Raw genomic sequence first — 23,832 nt, 5'->3', positions numbered from 1 at the left:
AAAACAAAAGACAATTTCTCCCTCGGATCCAAAACAGAGGCATTTAAATTTGCACAATTACAAACAGAAGAGGACATCAGCCATATTTCAGGCTCACCTCCTGTTTTGTGAAACCTTCAAGCGTATTGAGAACCAATCGCATCTCCCCCTGGCCCCCCTCTCCTCGTCTTTGATTGGACACAGCGAAATACTGTGAAACACTGTCTGTAAACCAACTGAGGGGGACTGAGGCGTCTTGTGTCGCCCCGACGGGAACGCTTTATTTAAAACAGGAAGCGTGAACGCAGCCAGACGCAGCGAAGCTACCTGCAGCGTGACGTGGAGCCAACGCGATCATCAATGGAGGGAAACGCAACCTGCTAAGGACCATGGAGAGCAACTCGGTGTCTCACGAGGACACGCGGGTTCACGAGACGTTTCGTTTGGTTTCTCTTTCGTTTGGTCTCTCTTTCGTTTGGTTTCTCTTTCGTTTGGTCTCTCTTTCGTTTGTCCGTTTTGATTAATAGAACGTTTTGATTAGCTTTTTTTTTCCCCCTTAAGTTTATTACGGTTTTAAGGATTTTGTGATTATTATTTTCTTCCTCCGGAAGATCTATTTATTTAAATTAACATTTGAGAGGGTGAGGGTTGAACGGAACGAAGCGAAAGACACCGTAGAGCCGCCGGTGAATGGAAGCACACAAGAGGAATGAAGGAGGCCGAACAGGCCGAGGTCGCCTCACCTTCGTTAAGCTCAGGTGACGAGTCATGACGAGAAATCAAAAAAACAAAAAAGGAGAACTGTCAGATTGTTAAGATTGCAATATTTATTTATAAATGTGTTACTGTTTCAGAGTACACTGTATGTTGTAGATAAATAAACTAAATGATTCAAAGTGCTTGTGAATAAGATTGAAGGTCACTAGCAAACCACATGATGATATTTTGTACATTTTACAATGAAAATATGGAACACGATGCTATCTACCACCACCATGTGAAAGTGATCTTACTGGTTATTTTTCTAAAGATGTTGCTGTCTTTGTTTAAAGTATTGAATTAGTTATTGTCATTGTACAGGGTATAATCAGTTTACCTCTATAATGAGATGAACAAATGGAGGAGGACCCATCGGGAGTCACAACCCAAATCGCTTGAATGGGGAGTCCAAAAATATTGATTTTTTTTTTTTTTTTTTTTTAAGAAAACCAAACCAGAGATTGAGATGTTAGTGCAGACACAAGAACCTCTATTTTCAATGGTTTGTTTAAAAGTGTGATGTGGAGGATGTGGCCACACGCAAGTATCAGTCAATTAAATCTAGATTTACAGTCATAACAGAAATAAACACATTTGTTAAGCTAAATTAAGCTAAACTGTAAAAGGATTATCACTGCTATCTAACGATTTGCACATGCGTCAGTAAGGGCCATGTGCACTTTATTGTTTGTTTATTGGCTTAAAAATGCAGGACATTAAACTACGTCGGTCGCTCCACCCAAAGAAGAGGCGTCTCCAGGAGACACAGGAAGCCCCCGGCTGAATGGGACTGCTGCTTAAGGGGTACGGTGCATTTATTCTGTTTCTGACCGTTTGTGTTTAAACCAATAAACAAACTGATCGAATGCACGGACCAGTGAGGTTTTATTGACAGCCGTGCGTCTCGAAACACGCGGTTTAACAAGCTATTGATGAATTCGGCGTAATATCAAAAGAGAGACTTTTTCACTCTCTTTTTCGCAATTCTGAAGGTCCGAAGTAAAGTCATTTGGACCCAAAAATAATAACAGGCGTGAATCCAAATGAGGAAGGCCAGGAGGAATACAGATAGAGACGCCTGAACTAAGCAGCAGCAGTAGATCATGTGACCGGTGATGCCCACCTCGTGCTCCACGCCGACGTTGTCTGTCGACAGATAAACATTTGGACTCTTAACTAGAAGTGTGAGTTTGACCATCTGAAGAAAAAGAAATGGAAAAAAAGACTTGTTCCGATGTTTGTCTTCTCTGCAGCTGTCACACGGGTTGCTAATAGTGACACATTTAAAGACAAAGAGTCTTGAAACAAGAGCAAAGTTGTGCGGTATATATTCATAATACAACACATTGCTTGAAAAAAAAAGAACATTGCATTTCATTTTAAATGTATTTTTCTGAGACAAAACCGTTTGATGTGAACATGAATCTGAAGATAATGGATCGTGGTTTTTTTCCACTGGAAAATTCAGGCTTTGTTCCTACTTGAGTTCCAAATTTTCCTTTTCAAATTAGCCACTTTAGACCTTTCCTACGTAGCAATAACACTCTGCTGCCTGGTTCCTCTCAACTTACCTCCATGTCCACTCAAGTAGCTCGTCATACTTTTTGTGATCAACTCCCGTTATCGGATGAAGCCGATCGTCAGACATCTCCGGTGGCGTTAAAAAAAAGAAATAAAAGAAAATAAATTTTTAAAAAAACGAAACCAAAAGAAATGTACATTTTCAAAGCAAAGTACGTTTGTTGTGTGGTGACAGCGAGAGGTTTGCATTGGTAGCAGATGAACGTGCTTCAGGTAGAAGAAGTGGACACCAGCCCCAAAGATTTTTTTTGTTATCTATTATTTTTCTTTTTGCTGTTGTCATTGTTTAAACAGGCAAATAAAGACCAATAACCACTAAACGGCCTGTTCCTTTCCTCTCGTACGACTCACCCATTTGGGGGTCAACGGGCCACCGGTGTCACAGATGAGCGAGCTTTCAATCCGAGGCGCTGATGAAATTCCCCGTGTGGCGTCTTCTGTCCTGATGGATCGTGTCCGTCTTGTGGCGGCGAGGCGTCCAGGCGGAGCGATCTCGGACACGGGCGTGATGGAAAAAGGATTTGCTCATCATTGAGTTCACAGCTGTTTGGCCAAAAAGTTCACCGACCGCTGCGACGTATTTTTCTGGGTTATCTTTTTCCTTTTTTTTTTTTTTTTTTTTTACGGATGAAGCGGTTACCCGTGAAGGCTTTTGATCCTCGGTGGATCCCGTGGTCGTTTTTTCCTCAGCGGCGTGTTTACGGCGAGCGGCCGCTCGGAGGCCCGGAGGGGAGCCTTTCCTCGCTGTTGACCTAAATAAGTTTGGAACTAGATGTCCACGATAAAAGTTCACATTTTATTTAATCCGGGTCTTGAGGAGGTCTGTAATCGCTTCAACGACTGTAATCAATAGAATGAATGTCTATTGCTTCTAAAAACACAAAGATTGGTCATTTCAATATTCCAAACCAGCCTCAATCTGGTTGTACACACATAGAAAAGGTGTTTTCCCTGCCAATGACCACATTGACTCCTTTGGGGTCTGAACTGTGGTACCAATCAACTCTAATCCCTTTGTGACAAAGGACCACCTCTGTTGACGGGTCTCTGAGAGGCAGCCAAGCAGGAAGCGCACGGTGCCGCGGGAGAGAGGAGGCGAGGAAACACAACTAACTTCACCTTTCATATCACGTTTCATTTAGCGGAGGCTTTTATCCGAGGCGACGCGCAAATAAAGTGCGTTCAGCCGTGAGGCCACAGAGCCAGAACAACAAGAAGCAAGAGAGCAGCAAACTACAAAAGGCTATTAGTGAGTTCCTTTTTAAGTGCTACTAATGGAACAGATTTCAAAATAAAAGCAAAGGTTTCTAGTTGAGCATGACAAAGATCTGCTAGTTGTTGGGGTTATTTAGATCATCCTTGTTGTATAATATTAGACATATTGCTCTGTTTGACATCATGTGCTGATTAGTTACAGAATTTACGCCTGTCTATATGTTTTATATATAATATATTATCTAAGGCAGGTATCTACAATATGTAGGGGAGAGCGGGGCATGTTGTCTCACGGGTAAGTTGTCACACTCGTCATAACTCCAACACTAGAGGGGTTACTCAAAAATCAAATAGCCACTTTGTGTGACTTCTTCTTCTATAGTCAACTTCTAGTTCACATGTGGGCAAGGTCACTCTAATCTGAGGTTAGCACAATTTTCTTATTTTTCTGCTTAAAAGTAAAAAAATTGCACTTTACATTTTATGCAATACAACATTGTTATATATGAATGTTAAAAATAATGATTTTAATAATGAGTCTTTTGATACCTTAGCTAAAGTAGTATGTTAAGCTAACCTTGAGATGTAGCCAACATTAACACACATGTCAGTTTGGGGCAAGTTGTCTCACTGACTTTGGGGCAAGTCGTCACATGTGACAATTTGCCCCTGTACAAATAAACACATTGAACATTCTCAAAAAAATGTGATATTAGGCTAATTTATTTGTAATTGCTATAATGTTTTTGAAGGAAGGTAGTAAGGAGCAAAGGAACCTAACCCTAAGCCAGCAAAGGAAGAAAACGACGCAAATCAGCAATTCTTACTGACACGCCAGTGAAGCAGCAACTAGAAATAGAAAAGAATAGGGATCAATCTCTCAAAAAGCAGTTCCAAAAGAAAGGGAAGCAACGGGGGCAGTCAAAATCTGGACCTACAAAGAACAAGGCAGATAAAAAAAAAGAAAAAACCAAGAGTCATCATCAGATGACGAAGAGTGCTTCTGCCTCATCTGTGTTGAGCCATTTTCTAACAGTCGTCCAAAGGAGACCTGGGTGAAATGTGTTAAATGCAACAATTGGGCATGTGCTGATTGTACCTCCGGCCAGGCAATTTATGTGTGCCAGAATTGTGACTCTGAAGATGAGTCTGATTAGTCAGATATAGGGAATCTGTTTGGTTCAGAGGTTAGGTTAATCAAGTTATCTCCAGCAAAGTTAAGTGGTGCATTGTTTGGATTTGAATAATTGTTTTTCCAGATTCTCCAGGGACAATAGTTTATGTTTCTAGTTCTGGTTTGAAATAAAATAAAATAAAATAAAAAAAATCTATATTCACAATTAAGTAGTTGTGCTCATTTTTAGATAATCTATTGTGACAACATACCCCCCCGATGGGGCAAGTTGTCTCAAGTGCACTCTCTCTATTCTACAGTATACAACTCTATAATCAGATAAGATATGAAAATGTTATGAATACAACATATGTGCCCAAGACTTCCTTCTTTCATTTGGTATGACATTTATACCATTGTGTTGTATGGTGCTCAGTAAATGTTAGACAGTGTGAAAAGTGTGACAACATGCCCCGCTCTCCCCTACATTGTTTAAAACATGAAACACTATGTATCTGAATTAATTACCTATACAGTTAAAATGGCACATTTCTGTGATTTAAACTGTGATATAAGAGATTTAACTTTCAAATTCACACACCGACCTTACATTACAAAAATAAAGATTTAACTGCCGCTGGCACCTCTGACAAATTCTGTGGTTGAAAGAGGCCAGAATCGCCACTCTGAAATCGGCCTTTGCAAGAGGAAAGTTGGATATGTATTTAGGATTTCATAACTACAACAAACACGGATACTACCAAAAAAAACTCAAACATTGTTGTCATGTTTAGTAGTTTTTTAAAACACCCAATTCAAAGGACAACGACTCACGTGGTTGTTTTTTTTTTATTAAAATGTTTCATTTCATTCAAAAACATGCATCGGTGACTTTAATTATGAATCATAAGCTGCTTAAAGCTAGTGTTAGAAAGTTAACCAGATCCTAATTCCCTCTGTAGCGTCATCTTTTCTCGCTTCGTGATGCAGCGTGGGGGTGGCGGGGGGGGGGGGGGGGGGTGGCCTCCGGGATCACTGGGAGTCAACGAGTAGTCAATAGTATTGATTGAGTTTGTTGTTCCTCCGCGGCTTATTTTGCACCCGCCATTCGTGACAAAACTGCCAGCTTTATGTCGTCTTCGCTCACGCTGAAGAACCTCCACACACCGCCGCGCCGCGTGTGTGTGTGTGTGTGTGTGTATGTGTGTGTGCGCGTGTGTGCGTGGGTGCAGATGTGGCACTATGCAGCTCTCCTGTGTGAATGTGAAAGTGACAGGCTGTTTACCAGCCGATCATCCGGAAAGCGCCCCGGTTTCAACCGTTGGTCGATCGATGGCCTGGACTGGAGTCTTTTATACGACGGGTGCCGCGCAGGCCGGACGGCGGATGCAGGGACTGAGTGACTCCAGGTGAAAGTGACTCCCACGCGGGCGTGCAGCATTAACACACCTGCTCGCTTCATGGTGGGAGATGATGACGTTTTCGCTCCATGAATTTCTCCATTTAAACAAAAAAAAAAGAGGAGAAAACCGAGGACATCGTGTGGTTTCATTTTCTTTGAATTCTTCTTGCAGCACATCCCTTCGTTACATTGGGTCGTGGCTCAATTAAATTAAAGTGGCTTGTTATTTCAAGGAGCACGTGTTTTGTGTAGCATTGTGTGAGTTTGCGTACTCTTCTGTCAGCAGCTGCTCAATCAAACTGTGCTCATGATCACATGGAGTTTATTTTAAAAGGACTCTTGAAATATGTTCCTGCTTTTGTCTCTTTGTCCCTTCAGACAAACGTTGTGTTGAAGGGCTTCATTTTTGGTTTTAGTGTGGTGTTTCATGGTCAATGATTAATCTGATAAAGGTGAGATACATAATTTGAGATACCTAGACAACTGAAAGTTTGCACCCTGACTTTAGACCTTTTTTTCACCTGATGATCAAATTCATCGTAGAATGACTGGATGAACTTTGACTCTATTTCCATCTGTACAAACCGGATAACTGTAGCTTGTGAACCATCACAAGCTACTAAGTCTAATAGGTAACTATTATAAATATCCAATATAAATATCATATAATAAATATATTTTATTAAAAATAAAACTTCACACGATGAATTATTTTGGATAAAATGTCCCTGTCTTCATCCACTGACTGGTTGTGGCCTGCGTAGCGACGTTAGCTTCAACGCGCCGACGTCATGCGCGCGGTGCGCAAATATACGGCGTTAGCGCGTAGCTAACTAGCTAGCTAATCCGTTGTGTTCCAGTTTCTCCGGCAGAGTTCTTCTCTCGTACCGAGTTCGGGTCAGGTCTTCTCGGAAGGACACTTCTGGTGGTCGCTCTTGTTGTATTATATCAACCGATAAAGTTAATGTCACTCATTAACTTTGCTTCTTAGACCGCGGACAAGCGGAGAGGACGCGCAGGAAAAGCATATATTTTACCGGGCATATAATCCACATTTCAAAAACACAAATATTGACTATTTGTAAAATGCATTTTTAATATAATAAACAACAAAAATGAACATATATATATATATATATATATATATTATATTTCGGTCATGGTGGGGCCACGCCCCCTTTGCCCTCTATGGACCAGCCGCCACTGCTCTCAGGCCATTTTGCCAAATAAACCCCATTTTCCTCCATCACAAAGCACTCTGATAATGCTCAAATGCATCTGAGTCTGTGTGTTGTGTTTAGAGGTGTGTTTTCATGTGCACTGGCTTTTCTACCCTTATGAGGACAACATTGTTAAAATGTAAAGTTAAAAGGAAGCCACAGGAAGTTCTTTGGTTAAAGTCGATCATATTATGCAAAAATATTTGTGATAATGTACTTGCATGTTCCCGTCTAAGCTTGTGTTTGTGTGCGTTTCAGAGAGAGTCTATTTTTACAATATCTGTTATGTTGGAGTCATTTTAGAGGGAGCACAGTTTTACTTTCACCTTGTCAAATTAGACCGGTGCTTTTGTCCATTAAGGTAAATACACTGTCTCCACTTTTTCATTTATGCTCTCAGGGCTCACACACACACACACACACACACGCGCACACCGATGCAAGGAAAGTCACTAATTGTACTACTTCAACTTCAGACCAACGTATGCCTCTGTGTGCGTGTGTGTGTGTTTATGCAGCTCTGTACGGATATATTTATTCTTTTATTAAAATGAAAGCCAAAACCAAAACTTCTGGGGTGTAATATGTTCTAAATTAACAGCAATGTAGCAAAAACGATCCCTTTTCTACACCTGCAGAGGCCTCTCCCTTCGCTCCGAGTAACCAGCGTGGTTCTCGCAGTTACTTTCCGGAAGTTGAAGCCCTTCTTCCTTCTCTCCCCCTGACCCTCGGTGTCTCTGGACGCGTCGGCATCAGGCTCAGCCGCCCCGTGCGCACGCCGCGTGCCACTCCAATTTAGAGTTGCCTTCCATTAGCGCGTGTTTTGTCCGTCCCTTGCGGGCTTTGCGCCGCCACACGGGTTGATTTACAGCTCTTATCAAATACATATTGCCAAGCGAGTGAGACGTGCAACCTTTCATTTGCACGCCGCCGCCCTGCAGATTCGACACGGTACATTAACAAGAAAAATGACTGCTGCTATGCATGCCGAGAGCCTCCGTGTGTGTGTGTGTGTGTGTGTGTGTGTGTGCGTCTGAGAGAGTGAGAGAAATGGAAAGACACAGAGGTGAATAAAAAGAGCAGAAGAGGGATATATTGAACAGTAAGTTTTGAGTTTGAGCTTTTTCATCCGCGGGTGAGAGAGCAATGGAGAGTATGTCCGACCGAAGGCGCGTAATTTATGACTGCGAGCGTGTGTAGTTCAAAAAGGCGGCGAAGCGCAGCGCTTGTGAGCGAGAGTGAGGGCAAAATGGCGGAAAGGCCCCCCCCCCCCCCGAGGGAGGCGGCGCGCCAGCGAGGCCTCGCGTGCGGAAGCGTAGCATTCGTCAAGCTCCGAACCGACGAGGCCCGAATGCACAAGACGGCCGCTCACATACACTTCTAGTCCATTTTTCTTTTTGCTTAAAAAATGGATGAATAAAATAAAAAAATAAAAAATCAGGTGACAAGTATTTTCGTACACTTGCTGACACCGAATACCTACATGAGCATTTCATCTGTGTCAGACATTCACTCACCCGCTGACTGTGACCAACACAAGGCTGTCGACGGTGCAACTTCCAACGCAACAGTTCTGAGTGACGGCACAACGAAGCCGCTTCGTAAAAAAAAAAAAGGTATTAAAGCAAGTTATGAGATTCACTTTTGACAAACAGACGGCTAACATCAGGACGGAGGATACTGAAGGCAGCTCCCAGCAGCTGCAGGGCCGTCAATGTCGATGCCGTCCTACACACACACACACACACACACACACACACACACACACACACACACACGATCACTCTTTCTCGATCGGACAGTGGCTGAAATTACGCTTAGCTTGCAACACCCCGGCGGAAACTGCTGAGAGGTCTTAGCTGGAGATAAATGCCAGCGTTTCACCTGCTAATGCATCAGGTAATTGTTGCAGCTGTGCGACTTATTGGGGCCTCAGCTGACGAGCCCCCTCGGCGGTGGCGACGTGCGCACAGGGGTCCGTCTGCAAAGGACGAGGACGCGAGTGCAATATCTCAGCAATTAGCTCAGATGCAGGGATCCCACGTTAGGACCAGGGTCAGCGTTCCCGGGACGATCAACGTCCTCCTGCGAAAGACAAAAAAAAACAACAACAACAACAACAACGCCGTCACGTACCCGGCACCTTGACGATGTAACAGTTGACTTGGAAAGGTTAGGAGCCACAGATCGGCAGCCACGGGCTGTAAATGTGAGTGAGACGGACTGCGTGTCGCTGTGTATAATGACGGCTCACACTCAAACTCGCACACTAACACACCGACAGGTGTAATCCATGGCCCATTAATCCCTGTGTGACCTTCTCGAGGTGTTTTGTTATCCACAGCCTGACAGGCTAATAGGTGATGTGCACGACACAAACGCGCGCACACACACACACACACACACACATACACACGCCTCTCAGCATGTGCACAGATCATGATGTTAATGGTGGCATTATTCACTGTTGTCGACAAATATATATTCTGTGTTAACGGTGGAGCAAATAATGGCCTCATTACATCCGGAATACACCCATTTAAACAGGACACACACGTGGTGAGGAATGCATGACACCAGACACCCCACAAACACAAAATGAAACGCATTGGATTCCCACACAGAACAAAAAACTAAATCTAGATAAACTCAAACGGTCCGGCGGCTGTTTCTCCGCAATTAAATCCGTTAGTTCACGCCGCGGATGCAGAAACAGTCACAACCGGTGCAGGGGTCAGAGCACGAGATGCATCACGTCTGCATCACATCCCCCCCCCCCCCCCTCCAGGAAACCTGGAATGTGGACACAAGAAAAGAAAAAGGCAGCAATATGGATCATGGGGGTCATGGGGGTCATGGTTATTGCTTTCACACATCATAGGATGTATGAGGGGGTGATTCCCTTGAAAGGCTCATTAAGAAGAAGCCGTGTGGTGGGATATCAGAGCTGGGCTCGTGTCCTCCATGGTGCCAGCTTGTTGAGAATCTGGAAAGTCATTTGTGTGTTTTAATACCTCACATGTCTGCGTGGGAAACAGATAAGTGCATCCATCCCTATTTGTGCGTCGCCCTGTGATCGACGATGGTCCGACGGAATAATGCGGCCTTTTAGGTTTTTGCAAGCAGCAGGAATGAAGTGGAGTGAATTTACATTGTAAAAAAAAAGTCGTCGCAGCACAACTACCCCTCGCGGGTTGTTTTGTGAAACGCGCGATGAGACCCGAGGAGAGGCGCCGAGCGAGAGAGAATCCAGATGCGGCGCGTCATCTCGTTAGGCCGCCTCGCTGCCCGGGCCGCATCCATCTCTCCTCCCCAGTCTCATTCCTCTCCTTTCCTCCCCTTTCCTCCTTCCCCCGCCGGGGTGATGTATGGCTGTGCATGCATGCACAAATGTCTTCACACCAGTTTGTGGTATTTATGTGTCTGTGTCTGTGTGTGTGTGTGTGTGTGTGTGTGTGTGTTTGTGTGCATGTACCTGTATATCTCTGGTGGCCCTATAAATAGCCAGAAAATTACAACCCACCATGAGACGCATATCTGTGCCTCTCTGTGTGTGTGTGTGTGTGCGCAGCATCACCACATGACCCACAATGGTTTGGCGTTTTTTTTTGCGTTCGCCATCTTGGAAGATGAGGTCACCGTGTTGTGAATGCATACATAGAGTGATGTAAAGACACCAAGGACGCTGAAGGACACTTGACTTAATAAACGTTTCCACTGAGGTGAATACATAAAGTGAGGAGGACGTCTTCTGGTGGGGTTTCAATGCTCCAAACCCACTGGTCCAATGAAACTACACGGGCCTTAAATCTTATTAGGACGGCTCCATTTTTCTCGACGAACGCGAACGCGGTTAAAATCGCCTTAAAAAGCCTCTCGGCCCGTGTGCTCGTATTTTATTTCATTCCTGTGTTCGTCCATCTGCCTCTACTTTCCTCTTCCAAACCTGCGAGGCCCGGGAACACGGATGGAAGTATTATGGGCCGGTAATTGCGGTGGTGCCGGGTTCGGTCCTGGGACGCCATCCGTCTCCTGGCAGCCAAACTACTTTTCAGGGAGCAACCACTGGAACTGATTTACCTCTGAATTTATTTGAGGCACCACTCACTGCTTCTCTCTTCTCTTCCGCTCGTTCACTTCACATCACCTGTTTTCCTCATCTTTCTCAGACGAGATTTATTGTTTTGCCTCTTTTTCTCTTTACCTTCTGTCACTTCATCTCACTTTTTACACTGCGAATTTAAATGTGTTTGTCGAGTGTTATTTCCTATTGAATAAGCGGTGGAGTTGGTTTACTGCTCTGTTACAGCCGCTGACACGTACCTGCACTTTGCATTTACTTTATTTTACTAATTAGGTCGTTGCTAAGCAACATCCATTCCACGGATAAGATCATTTCAACTTGAAAAAGTGTTGGTGTGGCTTTTTAGAAAATCCGGAATAACAGATGCAGGCAGTTCATGAAGGATTAAAAAAAAGTGCACCAGTCTGTGTGGATGTTCAATTGAATGAGAAAGTGTGACCACACTTTTGACTGATGTTGGATAAAAAGGTGGATAATTTGTGTGTGTGTGTGTGTTGGTGGTGAAGTTAAAGGCTCCTCCTTTGGAGAAGCTCGGGTTCCATTATAAGAGGCAGCCGTGCTTATAAATCGCTTGATGTTGTTTTGCTGCAGCGCGGCGGAAACTAGAGACAAAAAGCATTTGAAAATGTAGGGAAAAAAAAAGAAAAGACAAAAAGGTGAAAATAGGCTGATTTATAAAAAAAAGGGCCTCTTGTAGCCTCTCTCTCTCTCTCTCTCTCTCTCTCTCTCTCACTCCTTTTTCCACCTGAGTGGTTTGGGCTCGCCGGTGTTTTTGATTCCTCTCCTCGTTGGATCCCCCCCTCAGACTCCTTTCTTCAATACGCAGATCAAAGCAGAGACATGCAAAAGTATTTTGTGCCACAGTTGAGCGAACAATAAAATCCGTTCGGGAACCAAATCAACCACCCCCCCCCCCCCCTCTCCCCTCTCCCCTCCCCCCTCCCCTCCCCCACCTCGCCCAGAGGAAAGTTTTTCTCTGTTCCCCATCAAAGAAATGCAAATATTCGTATTTCACAGGCTAAGAGTACTGACACCATCGCATCGGTGAGAGAGGGGAAAATAAGGGGAAATAAGTTGTGCTGCTGGAATCATTTACGTGAAACGTCTTGTTGTCTGGTCGAGTTCCTCATCTCATATCAGGGATTTTCTGATATCAAAGCATTTCCACATCCTCTTAAGTTAAGAGTTCATGTCTCCCCCTCGTACTGTGGTTTGACGGGCCTTTTAAAGCTGGTCCCAATATCTGACGAAACGTATCACATGGTTGTCATGACCAAAACTCCAAAGATTTAACCAAAGGCTGCATGACCCCCGACGGTCCACTTAACCCCGGGAAAACTTCTGACCTATTCCCGAAACTTGACCTCATCACACTGGCGGCGCTCATGACAAGGGCCTCTGGGGAGCGGGGGGGGGGGGAGGGGGGGGGGAAGAGGCCGTGAAGTAAAACGTTTTTTTTTTTTTTTTATACCGATAGCTTGATGTACATTCACACCATGAGACGTCCACGTCATTGTGCGTTGTCCGTGGAGGCCAACTGCTCTCGGGTGTGGGACCGCGTCTGATGCAAAGAGTACCGTTTCGAGATCTGGATACAAAATGTGCCCTTTTTTTAGCTGATTAATCCCTTTAATGAACTGCGCGCACTCGAAATGATGGACTCACTCCAGTGCTTTTTGAGTTGATTGCAATTCATAATGCATCGGCGGAGGTTTTAGCATGAGAGTTAAATTCGGATGCGGTGTTTCGCAGTTCACCCTACCTGCTGCACTGGTTTTCTCTTCTTTTGTGTTGACGTGTGACTGCTTGAATGGCGCCTGCATCCAGGCAAATCGAATCGGTTCGGGACATTGAATTCCAGATGAAAAATGGCTCTCCCGGCAAATGTTTAACAGATGAAAAGCGTCTCGCCGTTCTTCTGTTTGGAATAATTTCAGTGTTTGACTTGACAGGAGATGCTCGCGACAGTCTCTTTTCCACTGAGAAATGTCTCCAAAAACCGAAAACCACCACCACCGGAACAACCGCCGCCAACTGTGGTTTTGAAACCCGTCCCCCAACAGGAAGTAGGGTGGCAGTCAGTGGCGTCTTTGCACCACTACTTCCAGAGCCCCCGCTTCATTGTGTTTGCACAACCCAGTCTCCAAAAAAAGCGTGAAATGGCTACGTTGGTCCACCGTGATAAACGTAGTCATGTTACGTTTTCCCCCAAAATAACGTTACTATGTTACGTTTCTTTTGGCCCATTCATTTACATTGCTTTGCAAATAGGTCACGTGACTATCAAGTTTCCCGGTAGCAAAAAGAAAAACATGGCGGACGGTCAGCATAATCTCCATGAAAAACACAATATTTTAAGAAAGCATCAGCATTTGTATGCATTTCGATGGCATTTCTAGCGAGAAGTATGCGTTATTCTTTCATAATCTTCTATCAGAGACTGTAGAAGACCTTCCGTTTATTCGTTTCTGCGAAGATTTGAGTGTCTCTTTGGGAAAGCGTGGCTACGCAACGCCTTTAACGGCGCATTATTAAAAAAACACTTCCGGTGGGGGCGTTACCGTAAAGAGGCGTTCAGCCTTAAAGCCACTAATCGCCAAACAAAACAAACTCAAAGCACACGAATCACATTATGACTTTTTAAACATAAATTCCCTTATTTTTATGAGTTTTCAATGAAAGAATGCATCATTTCCGGGGGTAGGCAAGCCCGGGACATCCCGAATTATGGGCAATTTTGATTTGTCCAGCTTTTTGACAGCTCCAGTCCCGACTTCCAATCACAGCCTCCTAAGTCAATGACGCGCATTAAACTCTCGGTTGTTGTGTGAGTGCAACTCCCCCCCCCCCCCCCCCCCCCCGAACATTACGTCTCGTTTACATGGGAAAGGGGGGCGGGGCTTCGCCTTCAGAGCGGAGCGTCATTTCTCGCTCCACACGTCTCCTCTTTTTACTGGCCAGGGAAACGGGCGATCTGTCCCACGTGGGTCTGGCTCCATTCCATTGGCTCTGACGAATCCACGGAGAGGCGGGACTTATCATTTTATCTTATCATTATCGGGCCACTTGTTAGATGGTTCGATTAGTCTATCACTACTATACTTTGATCTGACGACTAATTTGCACATCATGCTCGTACCGGCATGGCTTCGCCCTTCCCAGGCATAGTTCATCATCTTCCGGGGTCCTATAGCCAGTGTTGGGAAAGTTTACTTTCTACATTAACTAGTTCAAAGTTTAGTTCACAAATTTTAAAAAGGAACTAGTTCAGTTCATAGTTCAAAATATTTGAACTAAGTTCACGGTTCCAAAAAATGAACTAGTTCAGTTCTTTTTTTCCATACGTTGCTGCGAGCTATTTTTTTTAAATTATTGCCACAGCCCAGAACCACAGACAGCAATTATTTGATCAGTTTTAACACTGAAGCTGTGCATCAGATTTAATCTTCATATCCAATTTTGAATCCTTATCCAACCAGGGTTTACATTAGCATTGAGGGGACAGCATTTCCCTATTGATTCTTTGATGCTATGTTGCTGTCTATTCACTCCACAGTTGTGCAACACAGTTGCAGCGTTCACCCCTACACTACATTCTCAAACACATGCTGCTTGAATGGTCTTTTTTAAATAAGGAATTATCAAAAGAAAAACAGGACAGTAATCATTAAGGTGCAAATGTTTGCAAAGAAAGGTCAGATTCCTCCCATCCTCACCGACCTTGTCAGTAACTTCATAAAACTCTTTAAAATTATTATACGCCGCCTCTGCTACACTTATCAATGCGCGTTTACGGTGTGTTTTCTATAGAAATCTGGCACCCCATTGAACGATGTTAAGCTGAACGAACGTGCCGTTCATAGAAACCAGAATGAAGGAGTTCACAGTAACGTTCATCGGGCATTAATACAGTACGTTCAGTTCACGTTCGCCCAAAATATCAACGCGTTCATGAACTATCGTTCAATGAACGCGTTCAGGCACAACACTGTCCCGAAAGGGCCGGGATCGCACTTCACCCAGCATGCCTCGGCCTTCACTTTTTTCACTACAGAGTTTTGTTGCACCCTGTGACTCCGGCGTTAGACTCCTTCGACTGAGTTTCAAGATGGGTTGGATGGGTTACTGACTAAAATGTATGCCCCCACCCCCTAACTGCCTCAGGGCAAGTTGTAAATATAATAAGTCAAATAAGTCAAACAAGCAAGTTGTATCTGGTTTAACCCTTTTATTCCTGTAGGCGTTTTTTAGGCCTCATGCTGGAAATTGCATTTACACACTAAAACTAGGATAACGCATGTCTGATGATAGTGACAGTGTGTCTGTCAATCAAGATGAGGATGGAGACATAGTAGAGGTTGAAAATCCTCCTTGTTGAACACCCCACAATACATTCTGTGCTCTCCCTGGCATAACATTTCTAATGATATCATGTCCCCCCCTTCAGTATTTTAAGACATTCTTCAGGTTATTGTAGGCCAGTTGAATGTGTATGCCATACAATTTGACACAAACAAGCCCTTTAAGTTTACATGTTTTGTATGTGGATTTTGTACATACAGTGTTGGTCATTTAATTTCTTTGTTTAATATTTTTGAATTTATGTTTGAATCCATTTGTGGTTAATGTGCTCAAAATGCACTACTTTCTTAATGCTTACATTGCTTGTTTGACTTATTATATTTACAAGTTGCCCTGAGGCAACAGACCTAAATCAAGTTAGGGGGTGGGGGCATATATTTTAGTCAGTAACCCATCAAACCCATCTAACAAGTGGCCCGATAGGGGCCCTCGGACCGTACACTGCTGGGCCTTTACACACTAAAACTGTCATATTTATGAAAGCAAAAGGTTTATCTTGAAATTTCTTGTTGTCATGATAAGAGGGAACATAAGTGAGTGTGTTTGGATGTGAAAATCAGTATATATATTTTGATATTTGTATGGGACACACAAAAAACAGAAGAAACTCAGATTTGCTTGGGAAAAAACTACTTACAGAGGCTTTATCCCCATAAAACATAAAGGACGAAGCCTGGAATCTCCGTTATGTTAGCCTAGTGTGTGGACAGTATATCTGTAAAGGTTTTACTTTTATTGAGTAAAGCAGAACAAATAGAGAGAGACTTTAGTGGAGGCCTCACGGCCACTTCACGCACAGGGCAAGCAATGCAGCTCCGTTTGCCGAGAAAATGATAAGTCCCGCCTCTCCATGGATTCGTCAGAGCCAATGGAATGGAGCCAGACCCACGTGATAGATCGCCCGTTTCCCTGGCCAGTAAAAAGAGGAGACGTGTGGAGCGAGAAATGACGCTCCGCTCTGAAGGCGAAGCCCCGCCCCCCTTTCCCCTGTAAACAAGACGTAATGTTCGGGGGGGGGGGAAGTTGCACTCACACAACAACCGAGAGTTCAAGGCGCGTCATTGACTTAGGAGGCTGTGATTGGAAGTCGGGACTGGAGCTGTCAAAATGCTGGACAAATCAAAATTGCCCATAATTCGGGATGTCCCGGGCTTGCCTACCCTCGGAAATTATGCATTCTTCCATTGAAAACTCATAAAAATAAGGGAATTTATGTTTAAAAAGTCATAATGTGATTCGTGTGCTTTGAGTTTGTTTTGTTTGGCGATTAGTGGCTTTAAGGCTGAACGCTTCTTTACGGTAACGCCCCCACTGGAAGTGTTTTTTTAATAATGCGCCGTTAAAGGCGTTGCGTAGCCACGCTTTCCCAAAGAGACACTCAAATCTTCGCAGAAACGAATAAACGGAAGGTCTTCTACAGTCTCTGATAGAAGATTATGAAAGAATAACGCATACTTCTCGCTAGAAATGCCATCGAAATGCATACAAATGCTGATGCTTTCTTAAAATATTGTGTTTTTCACGGAGATTATGCTGACCGTCCGCCATGTTTTTCTTTTCGCTACCGGGAAACTTGATAGTCACGTGACCTATTTGCAAAGCAATGTAAATGAATGGGCCAAAAGAAACGTAACATAGTAACGTTATTTTGGGGAAGAACGTAACATGACTACGTTTATCACGGTGGACCAACGTAGCCATTTCACGCTTTTTTTGGAGACTGGGTTGGTTTGCACGGAAAGGACCATTGGATTACTATAAAAAATAAAAGCGTGAAATTCAAAAAGTAAAAGAATTCTAATTCAGAACAACATCTGTATCTGCCACTGCGATGACACCATGAAGCCTGAAATCCACATGAAAGGTTGACGAATTACCCCAAAACCGCACAGTGTGTCTGGGCCCAAACTTTCCTTCATGGCTTTCAATGCAGATTTTCTTAGGAAAAAAGTAGTTTATGCTTTTATTTTTAGGAGACTGTGATTTTAGGACATATGAACCTCAGGAACATCCCTCCCTACGTCCTCCTGTTCTTCTTCCCTCTGTGCTTCCTTTTGTCGGCTCCTTCCATCCTTTCCCCTCATCTCCCGGCTGAGAAGAATAATGAACGTAATGGAAGGAAAGTAGTGTTAATACTGCAATGGGAGGGGGCTGAGGGAGGGACGCATGCCCTTCTATTCGACTGTCATCATCCAAAGTTGATCGGGAGTGAGAAGAAGGACGGGAGGACGCTGTGATTGAAACAAACAAACGGTCGGAAGTGCTGTGCGGCATTCTGGGTATTCGTGGAGGGAAAGAGGGGAGGAAGGGAGGAGGGAAGAGGCCAATGAAAAGAGTCCAAGGTGGAAGATTAGACAGAACGGGGGGGATATAAGGGTGGTGTTGTGAATAATGACTGTTCACTTAAAGCCTTAATCAATGCTTGATTAATATTAATTCCTGTAGCCCTGGCAGAGGGGCGGGGTTAACCCAACACTTCCTCCTCAGATTGATTAGGGAGAGGGCACCAAGGGCGTGCTAACATTGCAGCTCAAACACACACACACACACACACACACACACACACACACACACACAGAGCATGGCTTATGCATCCTTTGGGCTGACTCCCAGGACCTCAGCTTGTGAAGCATTCTGCATTTAACCTCTCTCTCTCTCACACACACACACACACACACACACACACACACACACACACACACTAAAAGGACGGGATACAACTTTGCCTCATTGAAAATTAATTACTTGACCCCTTTTAATGAGCTTTTCAAAATAAGAAATACAATGTGTGTGGATGCTATGACACCCCGAAGCAGTGAAATACATAACTTGTTGCTTTTTTAAGTTTTTTTTGCTTCTTCAATTTCAAAGATGATGTGATTTATTGTGGATGACTGTCTTGCAATCAAAAATGGCTACATTGTGAAACCATTGTTGCATCAAACCAGCCTTGTATTGTGTGATATACAATAGTATTTTATCTTGGAGTTCCAAGACAAAAGTCGATGGTGAGGTTTGTGTCTGTAGCTATTTTTATTTCACTATTTCTTACTTTTACTGTTTCTCTTCTTGTCCCCCCCCCCCCACCCCCCCCTATCTTCCTTTCTTTCAGTCCGTCTGATTGAGGGCCTGAAGTGACCTCGGCAGACAGGTGACCTTGGTGGCCGTCTGAAGATGTATTGTGATGGTCTTTTTGCTTCTCTGCGGCTGCGTTTAACAGAGCGCTTTTATTTCGGGGGACTACACCGATGCAATAAAGCACGGAGCCGATAAACATGACAATATGCAGCCGTTTGGGGGGCTACAGGCGAACGTTCTCGGGCGGGAAGACCGAAGGTCAAACTATTTAGGACTCTCTCGGGAGCCCCTGCGCGACAGGATGCGATGGGGAGGAGGGGGGGTCCTTTTGAGTCGCAAGTATGAGCGAATCGGGTTAAAAGCCACAAAGAATATATTTGGGGAACACAGCGCGTTGATGCAGAGGGATCCGTTCCGGGGGCGCAGAGAGGCGGCTCAGCTGCCGCCGGGCTCCAGCCCTCCGAAGCCTCCCGACCCCCCCCCGACTCATCTGGAAACAAAGTGTAATGAGTTGACAATTTTTTCCGGTATCAGCCGCTCTGCAATTTAGTGTGACGCGCGCCAGCTAAAATCCACCAGAGACACTCCGCAGCTGTGTGTGTGTGTGTGTGTGAGTGTGTGTGTGAGAGAGTCTTGGGACACTCTGCTCTTGGTGTTTCAGTCCGTTTGAGGTTATGACTCTGATTCTGTTCTCTTTTATATGTGAGCTTCAAATTGATCGGTTTGGTACCTATTGTGTTTTGATGTGTGTGTGTGTGTGTGTGTGTGTCTCTGGGTTTTATTGTTCCTCTAAGTCATTCTCTCTGTGTGCTACCTGGCCTTTCAATGGCTTGGCATCTCCTTTCATTGTTATCTCGTTCCATTTGATCTTGGTCTCCTGCTCTCTTGTTTTAGTATCGCTTCAGCTCGTCCTCTTTCCCCTTCACCCTCGACCTCCCTTGTTTTTCTGCTCTTATTTATGTTTTGATCATTTTCACAGCTCAATTTCTTTTTACCCGTTACATGTAAATCACCCACTATTTTATTTCTTGCTGCCATCATGTGGCCATCGAAAAGAAATGAGAAAGCAAAATGTAGCCTTTAGAGGATTTAATTTAATCATTGATTATTCTTCACAACCCAAACATCTGACCAACTGATGGCTGCGAGCCCCTGTCCCTCCTGGACCTGAGGGGCGGGCCCAGCTGACCCCCCCACTCTGCTCGGGACTGAAACCTCACACTGCAGCAACATTTTGGTTGGTTTCCCCCCCCCCCCCCCCCCCATTTCAGCTGACCTCGTCAAGACCCAGCACATCCAAAGTGTTAACGTCAATCTTTGCACAGTCCAAAGAACATCTTGGAGCTTTCCTGCCTATTTCTTTTTTTCTTTCAAATGGTTACATTGTAAATATATATATATATATATTTCACTAGTATTCATTCTTTTGTATTTTCTTCTTTCTATGCTCCAGCGACACCAAAGCAAATTCCTTTCATGTAAAATCTCAAAATAAGCAACTGCTTTTTTTTTTTTTTTTTGAAAATGTATAGAAATGACAATTCACTCATCAAAGTCAACCCTATTTATTTGAACAAACCGGTTAATTGTGGCAGCGCTGGCATCATTAGCGCGTTGCTAGCAGCTGTGCTACCGCGTGTTAATCAGTGTCACTGCGCGCACGCTAACCACCGTGTCACGGCCCGCGAGGTCGTCGCCTCCTCGCGGCATCGTTGCTGCTGAACATTAAGCCAAGGAGCTGCAACACGCCGCATGTCCCGCACCGTGACGACGCCACGGGGGGCCCGAGCGAAAACTAAAGGATGCAGGGACGAGGAGAGATCAATGATGGCAGAGAAGAAACTTTGTTAGGGACTGTGTGTGAGCCGCAGGTTAGGGGGAAGTTGGAGGACCGTCTGGTCCAATGAAGGCCTGCATTTCTCAGGGCGCCGGGCATTTCTTAAGCTAACTAATAGCAGGCGGTCGGCCCTATAAATCACAGCAACAGAAATAAAAATGAAACCCTCCTCGAGATGGAGAGGAGAGCCCCATGCCAGGTTTTAATATAGTCGTATTTGTGTGTGTGTGTGTGTGTGTTGAACCAGTTGAAAAAAGCAGAATTTGTCCTTGTGCTCAATTCTTCAAGATAAAAGTGATAAAAGATTTCTATATCAGCACCCCAAAAAAATCTCTAATTTCAAATAAACAAAAACTTGTTATGAATGCTAAGGCTCATATAGATGCTACAATGCCTGTCATTTTAACCATAAACGTCTTTTTACTTCATCTCCCTCTCTCTCTCTCTCTCTCTCTCTCTCTCTCTTTATAAAAGCCTGTGAAGCCTGTTGTCGTCCTCGTGGAGGCTGTCGAACAAATTGACTTCATAACTGCCGACCGTAACGTTCTCCCGCGGCGCCAACATGTTGCTCGCATTCATCGCGATTGACAAATTAGCGAAAAGGGCGTGTTGCATAGTCGTGAACCGGCGAACGCAGCCGACGGATCGATTGACCTGCCGACCTCAAGGGTCACAAAGCTCTTCACGCCCGTGTTGAACGCAATGTGACAAGAGATGTTTGGTGAATCCGGTTTTCCGATTGTACAAACGTGGGCCATTCGCACCCACATGAAAGAATGTAATATAAAACAAGCTGTTTGGTGGCTATTTTAAGAGAAGAGAAGATCTGTGACCGCCGCCTCACTTTTTCTGAACTGACTCAAACAAAAAAAAAGCACCACAACAACAAGGAAAGGCATGTTTGAATGTTTTGAAGGCTGTAAGTGAAAAGATTTGTTGATTTAGAAATGGTGGGTGGATTATTAAATAGCACTCTGAATGAAACTGGTGTAGTGAACAGACTGTTTAGCAGTAACTGGTGTGTTCTCCTTCAGAATAGCATCTAAGATGAATATTGTTAATTTAAATATTTCTCTGTGGTCACGAGTGAAGACATTTTCACCACCTATCACAATGCTGTTTAAAATAAAAATCATTTTTGTTGGCTGTTGGAGTGTTGAACTCTTAATTTCTCAGATACAAGCACATGCACCTTGCTGCTGTCATTCTGAATAATGACCTGCTTTAAAGAGAATGCTACCTGAGAACCACTTCTGCAGTAAAAGTGCAAAAAATGTCTGGAGATTGAGTTCATCCCAAAGAGAGCTGAGCTTCTTTGTCAAAATGGAAGAATGACTTCTTTCTCAGGAAATAAATGATATAACTGCTGCAGTTCTTCTGCGCGTTGACTTCCTCGCATGCCTGTAATTACCCTGCTTACTGCTTTTGTTGAATCTGTCACGGCGGCTGTGACTAAGTGGTGGAGCACATTGGCTCCCAGGCTCGGCGGGTCCGTGCTGATTCGTACTCGGGGCCGGACCTCGGATCTCTCTCCGTGGGAGTCCTGATGGGCAGGTGGCACCTCGCCGTGCAGCCCTCGCAATGAGTGCAGGGATTGGGGTGGGAGTGGTTGCATGTCGACGTACAGCGTTGCGCAATAGTGCAAATCAGACCTTCTCTGGAATATTGGAAGTCGGAGGTAAAGTGTTTCGTCAAGTATTTTGTGTGTTGTATTCACGATAATTTTCCGTTTTTTCAACTTGTATCAAAAAGACGGTGTGATACCAAAAATGCTATGACTCCTCTGTGGGGGGGGGGGGGTGGGGGGACCTGTACCAAACATCCAGGTTGGCCATCATCTCCATGGCAACAATCGTCTTCATTGCCACAGCGTTGGCTACACCTTTCATCTTTAATACGTGGATCAAAAGAGGAGAGATGGCAAAAAACATGAAATAGAAATAATGACAGACTGCAGACACACACACACACCTCCAGACCCACACACAGGCCCTTGGAATGCATACACACATATTGACATACTGTGTGGGCTGTAGCTAATGAGGCCTCGTGCCAAAAATGCATCTGAAAATGTTATACCACAGCTCTGAAATTGAACGAATGGGTAAAAAAAAATGTGGCCGACAAACCCATCTCCTGCATGTAACCCTGTTGGCATTTGTGTTGCGTAGTCACATGTGGACATAACAACTGGACCGTTGTTGGAGACTCGTGGGCCACGTTGAGCAGCTGAAGATATTTGTTTAACACAACATTGTTGAAGTAACTCCGAATACCAAAATTCCAGTGCAGGAATATTAATGGCAGGTTGTAAGGCAATTCTATTGATGTAACATGAAGCTACATTAGACATGCTTATTGATGTTATAATAAGTCAAAAAGTGTTTTCAATGCAGATGTGCCGTGCAAAACTATGCGGGTGTGTTCATGGCGGGCCTTACAGGATGTTTGGAATTATTTATTTTTGAACTATTGAACAACCACTTGACTTGTATACATATTGTTTTTAACTGAAAGGTCCAAAGGGAGGCGTTAAAAAAAGGTGCTTCTATTGCAAATGTAAGCAAAAGATACTTCACAATAATTAGCTCGCTCTTTATGATCATGAACATCCATATTTTCCATTTGAACCCTGGCTTTAAGCTTGCGTTGGGAAATCCAAACCGTTTGTTAATTTGCATTTAAAATGTCATGATTGATGTCAGTGGCCCCTCTATGGTGTGACATACACTCTCGGGGTTTAACTTGAAAATGTCGTCTCTCCCTTATTAACAAGGACCTTCTTGTCTTCCTCTAGAATCTTCAAAAGCTGTTCAAGTTTTGTCACTTTTTTCAGGTCTACTTCAAATATGGCTCCCCTGTAGTGACGCAAACTGGATGTAACTCAAACAGGATGATTTCTTTTTTTAAATGGCTCAATCCTAGTAAGGAAATGGATCTATGGAAGAGAAAAATGTGTTCTAACAGAACTAAAAGAAATTTAATTTTTCAGAGGAATGTCAAAATATGTATTCTGAATTGAAATTTGAACAAATGAACTTTCCAAAGAAGGATCTGCTGTTCTTTCAACTATCCCACTCTCAAAATAGGAGAAGAAAGTCTTCAGAGGATACACAGAGTATATGCAGCTTAAAGACAACACCGAGTGGCTCACATGAAGCCTCCAGCCGCACTTCCAACAGAAAACATGTGCACAAATGG

This window comes from Pungitius pungitius, unplaced genomic scaffold, assembly GCF_949316345.1.
Source record: "Pungitius pungitius unplaced genomic scaffold, fPunPun2.1 scaffold_68, whole genome shotgun sequence".
NCBI classification, from domain to species: Eukaryota; Metazoa; Chordata; class Actinopteri; order Perciformes; family Gasterosteidae; genus Pungitius; species Pungitius pungitius.
This window is presented reverse-complemented; position numbering follows the sequence as displayed.